The following is a 7,650-nucleotide window of genomic DNA, read 5'->3' as shown; positions in this document are numbered from 1 at the left end:
GGTTTTAAAAGAAAGAAAGAGAAAACGGACGCGCTTTCTTTTTTCTCCTATCAACTTACTCGCAACACTGGACTACCTTGTCTATGCGTCTTTCTCTCTCTGACCGTCTCTCTTCTCTCTGACTGTCTTGTCTCTTGTTTCTCTCTCTGACTCCCCCACTGATTGTCTTCTCTCTTGTTTCTCTCTCTGACTCCCTCTCTGACTGGCTTCTCTGTTGTTTCTCTCTCTGACTCCTCTCTGACTGGATTCTCTCTTGTTTCTCTCTCTTCTCTCTATTTCTTTCTTCTCGAATTCTTCCCAAGTTGTTTCATGAATGAGGCCCAATAGAAAGGAGCGTCATGAAAACTCTAGCTCTCCTTTCTATATATCTCGCAATCTCAATTTATACATCTCCTTCGATGCTCCTTGCATAGCTAACGATCCTCTTCTCTGTTGATCGAATTTCTGTAATAACTTTTTCCGCTACTATTTCTGCTTTTATTCTCCCTCTGCGGCAATTATCTGAACATGCGGCTGTTTTGCAAAGCCAAGGAGGCGGCCCCATGGCGCCCATGACGAGGAGGGTTGTTCACAGCGTCGTCCACTTCTCTGCTGTCGGAGATTATTTTTCACATTTAGCGCAAGGTTAGGGCAATGGAAGGGAACGAGTAAAGAGACGATCTTCTGGTTGGCAGGAGTAAAATGAAATTGAGAGAGAGAAGAAAGAAGCCCGTAAGATAAGACAAGTAATAAAGAAGCGGGGTCGAGAATCGGGAAAAATGGATTTGTATTAGATGCTAAATCATGTTTACCAGTGTCGTATATACATGGATTTAACGTCGCCTTAGTGCGGGAATTGGACGAATACATAATTATAATTTCCTCATCCTGAATATTGTGGGTTCCGGTTATTTGTTGGTCCCTTGATGTTCCATATGTTTCCATTATTTGAACATAACATCTCCGGTTTGGTCATGCGGGGCTGCCTGAGTGAGTGGGCCGAACACAGTTTTATATCACGAGAGAGTGGGAGCAGTTTGGTTCATTTATCTTAAGTTACGCGTCTGTTTTCCTGAACTTGACGGATCCATAGACAATTTCTTGGACGCCACTTGTTTACGGACTATAGCAAAATTGACTGATCGTTCAAAATAATGCCAAACTCGTATTCAATCAAACGTTTATCTGACGCGTGTATTAAAAAACTGAAACCCCTAGCGGATGCACGTGTAACTTAACCTTATACGTTGGATAGAGAAACATGAACGCGGAGACTGCTCGTTGGAATTGAATCCAGATTTCAAATAATAATTGGGACCCGTCCGTTTACGTTGACTGGTTTTCTGTTCGGCAGTTTACGTAACGTTACTGGAAGCATTTCAACGAGCAGCCGCTTTTGATCATTTACTTGACACAGAGTCGCGGCATTGGACCTATTTGACCGTTCTTCTATAATAAAATTTACGACTCGTTTTCCCAACTTTGAAGCACCTTACCGCGGACGGAGAGAACTAGACGGTGGATTGAGTATCATGCTTGAATGGGTGACCTTCCTCGAGAGGCTCCTATGTCCTCTCTATATATCATACGCGAAATGATCTTCGATACACAACTCACGAAAAAACACAAGCAAACACAGCCAGCGATATAAGAAAACGCGATGAGGCCCCACCTTCCCTCCATGCTTCTGCTCCTTGTCGTTCTTTCCGCGGTAACATTTCAGGCTTATTCTTCCGCAGGTTATCCAACCGCGGTATGGACTAGAATAAAAAAGCCAGAAGAATATCAACACGCCGTGGACCTCGCCAAATTTGCAATCGGATGGCATAACAAGCAGACAGATGGCCACCTCGAGCTTGTGGGTATTATTAGGGCATACGCCAGCGGCACTTATTATAAGATCGTGGTCTCCTGTTTAGGGCCACGGATCAGGGCTTCAAAGTACGAGACGTTTGTCCTCGAAAATGCGCCCAACAATGGTCGAGAGGTCATATACTTCCAGCCCATGGCTTGATTCCTCGATGCCATGGCGCGTCAAGAAACATGCTTGCCTGTAATAATAAATTTCTTCTCACAAGTAAATTCTTTGAAGAACACCAAAACTGTTTAGTTTACACTTGGCTGCTTCTGTGAGGATACCCGTATTGGAGCGGATAACCGTTTATCGAATTTCTCATATAATGTCAGCCATCGCTTCTTCGCCGTATGGCCTTCCCGCTGGATCTGTTAACTCCCGTCCCCCCGATAACTCGTTCTGAATATTCTGCTTGATAAACCCGTTTCCTTAGATAGTTTGGCCCTGAATGGAAATCTGAAGCACTAAAGCACTACAGGTAAACAAAATGCAAGTGAATCCTCTCGATCTCTCTCTCTCTCTGGCTCATCTTTTTTTCTCCTTCGCCGCGCTGTCGGGTTATTGTTTTTTCACCGTCGTCATTTAAAACTGAGAACTCCTCTTGTACCGTTGCACGTACGAAAATAAAAATTCTTGACCACGGGTTAACCAGGGGTTGACAGCAATTTTAGAAAGGCTATTTTTTTGAACCACAGTTAAGCCCCCATTATAAGTATAACTAGGGAGTGTTAAGCTCCTTACCCTCTCTCATTCTTTCTTGCTCCACAGTGTGAAGTCCACACGGCGGTGGTAATCGGCAGCGGCAGCAGCAACGATGCTGACGTTAGTATCTTTCTCGCGCACTGTCTTCCTCTCTTCCTCGCTGAATCTCGCTGTCTGCTCGGCTTCCTTGATCTCTGTTACGTTCCCCCCCCCTCTCTCTCTCTCTCTCTCTCTCTCTCTCTCCTTTTCTCTGTTTCGCTTATCCTGCCCTCCTTGTTGCCTCAATCTTTCTTTCACACTCTCTCTTTGGCCCCTCCTATCTCCCGCTCCATCCTCTTCTCTCTCAGTCTCGCTATTTTTTCTCTGTCTCGCTGTCTCCTCTTCGCTGTGGATCACTGCTTTCTATCTTGGTCCAGCTCTCTTCTTTTCTCGCTGGATAATTATTTTCCCCTTGTTTATTTTTGTCACTAGTTTACATTCTTTGATTCGTCGCACAACTTAGCAAGTGTGTAGAGTAGGACTCCGGGTATCCCCGATGACAATGAATTCATTCATTTGGAGATTTCTAGTGCTATTTTTACCAGTTCCTCAATCTTTCCTCTCCTCTTTCAATTCGCTCTTCTGTTTTTCCTTCTTGGCTCCTATTTTATTCCTTAAGTAAATGATTCATTTTATCTTTATTTTCAATCTTTCTTTATTTTTCCTGATCCTCATTTATTAATTCCTAATTTATGGATTTCAATTTTGTTTCAGGGGTTCTTGTTTTCTGGTTTCATCTGTACAATTCTGTTTCCTTTCTCGGTTTTCCTCATTCCTTCTTTTTCCGATCCTGCCACTTCTAATCCTTATTTTTTAATTCGTCATTATTTTTACTTCACGGTCTTAGTTCTACATTCTTATCGGCCCTTGTTTAAGGCTTCAACAATAACTTCCTGAAATTTTTTCTTTGTAATTTTATTTTTTTAGTTCTCTTCACATCATCGATTCTATTGTATGCATCTTTCAATGTTATCCCTAAATTTAAGTCTACATCTAATTGGCTATTTCTCTTTTTCGCCAATAAATTAATATCATCGTACGGCTGGCTATTTGACATATCTACCAATCATGAACTTTATTTAATGTGCCAGCGGATATATGAGTAAATAAAAGCATATACATATAAAACTGCAGTACCTGAAAAAATTAGACACCGTACAGACGCAGAGAGAGCCGCTTGGAAGACGCCCACACCATGGATTGTATATTCCATTCGCGAGAGTGCAACTGGCTTAGGAAGGACGTGCATTTTAATTTTCTTGTGTATTGGTTTATAAAAATAGGTATCCTATTTGATATTTATATGTAGTCAGCAATCTCGTTGTAAAAGAATAATTTTTTATAGGTGTCACACCGACCTTCCTTCTCTGGTTTCTTTTACAGTAGCTCACGAGATTCAAGCGGCTAAAATGATAACTCTAGACACAGCATGACAGGTGGAAGTCAAGGAAGAAGATTCAAGTAAATGACTTATTTATTTCCATGATTCATGTCCTTTTCGTAATTGTTGAAGGGTTGTATTTCTCACTTCTAGAAGTATACAAGCCATCTAGTGTGGGCCGCTGAAAACAAGTATAAGCCCAGCAACAGACCTCCTAGTAAAACAGCAAAACATTTAGACACACACTGGTAAATGACTTTATGCTCAGTCTGTAAGATGAGAGTTTTCGCTCTCTTCTCACGTAACTTTGGGTGGTTACCTGATACAAACCTTGATCAAGATTCGTATCGGAAGGAGGTTGGAGGGCGATGCGAGATAGACATTCCCGGGGTAGGAGAGTCGAAATGGGAATGAAGGGAGAGGTCAAACAGATGGGGACAGGGATCGACCTGGGACGAGCCGCCTGATGACGAGGTGAGGGTTGACAATCGCGGGGACGGGGATCACCGGAGACTAGAAGGGAACCGAATGCCAGGGGTAGGGTTCAGATTGGAGGGGAGCCGGCTGAAGATCCGAGGAGACGATCACGGGGGTAGGGGATGGTGGGACGGTTAAGGGGATGAGACTGAGACGAAGAAGATTGAGATAGTGAGCCAAGAGGCCAAACTTACCTTCATTCTTGACTGCCCTCCTCAATGGAGGCTACACCTATATAAGGAAAGCGAGCAATCTACCTAAACATGAAATTACTAAAATGCCCTAGTGGGCTAAGTTCCTAAGATACCCTTTGGGGGTAGAGGATGCCCCCTTCAATACTCCCCATCTGCTTTATCAATACTCCCCTTCAAAACCAGCTTGTTCTCAAGCTGGTACGCTCGTGAGTCTTGAGGCCGCTCGTGGTCGCTCTATGGTCTGCATGCCGCGGTTGGCAGGAGGCTGGTTGGCAGCTCACCTGCGATGGAAGCACACTTGCCCGTGTCGGTCCGCGGGGTCGGCTGTTGGTCTGTGTGGCTTGCCCACGATCCATCTGCGGTCAGCCCGCAATCAGTCCTGGCTGGCCCGAGGTCTGTCAGCGCAGTCCGTCTGCAGCTCGGCACGCGATCCTACCGTGGTTGGCCGCAGTCCGTCCTCGGTCGGCCTGGGGCTTCCCGTGGCTGGCCTGCAATGAGTCCCGCGGTTGGTTGCGGTTCGACCGTGGCTGGCCTATGGTGGTCGCTGCTGACCGCACCTAGTCCTGTGGCCTGTCCGTGTTGGGATGACAGTCAGTCCACGACTGGTCCGCGGTCTGTCGGCGGCGATCCATGGCTGGCCCATGGATGGATCGCGGCTCCGCCGTGGTCCGTTGTGGCTGGATTGTGGGCAGTCCATGATTGGCCTGTGGGCGGTCGCGGTGGCGTGGTCTGACTATCGCTGGTCGCTGGTGGCAGCTGGCTGATGGCTGATGGCTGGCTCGAGCACGGGTCGCGGCTGGCCTACACCCAGTCCAGAAATGGTCGTGGGCCGCGCGGCTGGTCGCTACCGTGGCGGGTCCGCGTCCGCGATCGGTCGGCTTCTGGACCCTGGCTGATCGTCTCACCGGATCTTCAACCGGCTCCCTTCCAATCCGATCCCTACCCCTGCCGTTCGATTCCCTTCTAGTCTCAGGCGATCCCCGTCCCCGTCCCCGCGATCGTCAACCCTTCACCGCATCATCAGGCGGCTCGTCCCCGGTCGACCCCCATCCCCATCTGTTAAACCTCTCCCTTCATTCCCGTTTCAACTCTCCTACCTCGGGAACGTCTATCTCGCATCGCCCTCCAACCTCCTTCCGATACGAATCTAGATCAAGGTTTGTATCATTACCGTTCTTGGGTCACCGCCTAAAATAATTTTTCAAAACAAAAACAACTTTGTGCTCGCTACATTTCCTTGGAGGTAATGCATCAGAATGCCACTGTTTTTTAGATTCTGCTTACTGAACGAGAGCTAAAAAAGAATGCCACTTTCGCTTTTTGTCAGCCGGGCAGCATAAAATTTCATGCTAGTCTAAAAAATAGCATGGGCCAATAAGAAGACGCCACTTGGCGTCTTCTTTTTTTTTGTCAGCCATGGTCAACTGCTGACATGGTAGCCACCGTGGCAGCCAGGTGGACTCCACGGTGGCATCCACATCTCCGGCCGCCGCCGACGCCGCCCGTCTCCGTCCGCCGACGCCGCCGCCCGTCTCCGTCCCCCACCGCCGCCCGTCTCCGTCCCCCGCCGCCACCCGTCTCCGTCCGCCGACGCCGCCCGTCTCCGTCCGCCGCGCGCCCGTCTCCGTCCGCCGACGCCGCCCGTCTCCGGCAGCCGACGCCGCCTGTCACCGCCACCGACGCTGCCCGTCTCCGTCCGTCGATGCCGCCCGTCTCCGGCTGCCGACGACGCCGGTCGTACCCGTCCGCGTCGGCGGCGGAGGCGGGGGGTGGTGGCGGCCAGGGAGGAGGACGGGAGGGCTCCCTCCTTTCTCGCTGCGCCGCCGCTCGCTCCCCTCTTCCCTGCCGTGCGGCCGCCTGCTCCCCCTTCCCGCCCGCGCCGCGCTGCTACCCCTTCCGCGCTCCGCGCCCCCTCCCCATTTCTGCTGCCACGCCTGCGCCCCCTTCCCGCGCTCCGCCACCCCTCCCCATTCCCGCCGCCGCCCCGCCTGCTACCCCCTTCCCCGCTGCTCCCCCTCCCCCCCCTCCCCGCCACTGTCGGGAATGGGGAAGGGGGCGGCGGAGCGGCGGTGAAGTGGGTAGCAGGCGGGCCAGCGGCGAATGGGGAGGGGTGGCGAAGAAGCGCGGCGGTGGTGCGATGGGAAGGGGAGAGAGCGGCGGCGCGGCGAGAAGCGGCGGCGCGGGGACGAGGCGGCGGTGGGGCGGAGCGGCGGCGGCGTCGGCGGACAGAGACGGGCGGCGTCGGCGGCGGCCGGAGATGTGGATGCCACCGTGGAGTCCACCTGGCTGCCACGGTGGCTACCACGTCAGCAGTTGACCATGGTGACAAAAAAAAGAAGACGCCAAGTGGCGTCTTCTTATTGGCCCATGCTATTTTTTAGACTAGCATGAAAGTTCATGATGCCCGGCTGACAAAAACGAAAGTTCATGCTCTTTCTAGTATTTGCCCTTTTTTTATTTATGAAAATCAATATTTTTTGATGAAAGTTTGATGGGTACTGGGGCGCCTCTGGCTCTTCTATCAACGCCTTACTCTTCCTTTTTCTACTGTTCATAGTGATATCTCCCTCTGGTTCTCCCATTTCGTTTTTACCCTTGTACCCACTTTGGATGATCTCTGGTTCAATTCTCGTCTACAAGTAGGATTTCCTGAAGTTGTGAGATCATCCTAGATGTGTCAGGGATCTCCTGAAGCCACGGTAAGATCTGCTATCCTTGTTTACATGAGGTAATGGAAGATTCTTTCAAGAGACAAGGCTTATATTTGAGACTCCATTTTATCTTAAACAATGTAGAATCATTTAACGAACTTGATTTTGTTCATTGATTAAAATAAAATATGAATGAGTTTATTTTCCAGAAATAAAAACAAGGGAATATTTTGAAGGGGTTTTACTTAAATTTCTCATATTTAACTGAATAGATCCTAGTCCAAACCTTAAAATTTGGGGAAAGATACCTATACCTTACATAACACTTTTTGAGGATTTAATAAGCCTCATTCAATAGGGTGACACATAAAT

General features: G+C 49.0%; 1 long non-coding RNA gene across 2 annotated transcripts; it reads left to right on the top strand.

Annotated features, from left to right (window-relative positions):
* Nucleotides 1-846: 846 nt before the first annotated feature.
* On the top strand, nt 847-7,365 carry LOC144702641 (uncharacterized). 2 transcript variants are annotated; one of them, XR_013581303.1, is made up of 3 exons: nt 847-2,656; nt 3,959-4,036; nt 7,271-7,365. It is a non-coding gene; the product is annotated as an uncharacterized LOC144702641 (long non-coding RNA). The 2 variants fall into 2 exon arrangements; XR_013581302.1 differs by lacking the exon at nt 7,271-7,365 and adding an exon at nt 3,737-3,858 and having other exon boundaries at nt 3,959-4,054.
* Nucleotides 7,366-7,650: the final 285 nt, after the last annotated feature.

The sequence above is a fragment of the Wolffia australiana genome, chromosome 4, assembly GCF_029677425.1.
Source record: "Wolffia australiana isolate 7733 chromosome 4, ASM2967742v1".
Lineage (NCBI taxonomy): Eukaryota > Viridiplantae > Streptophyta > Magnoliopsida > Alismatales > Araceae > Wolffia > Wolffia australiana.
Note: the sequence above shows the minus strand (reverse complement) of the source record. Positions and strands in the feature narration are given on the sequence as shown.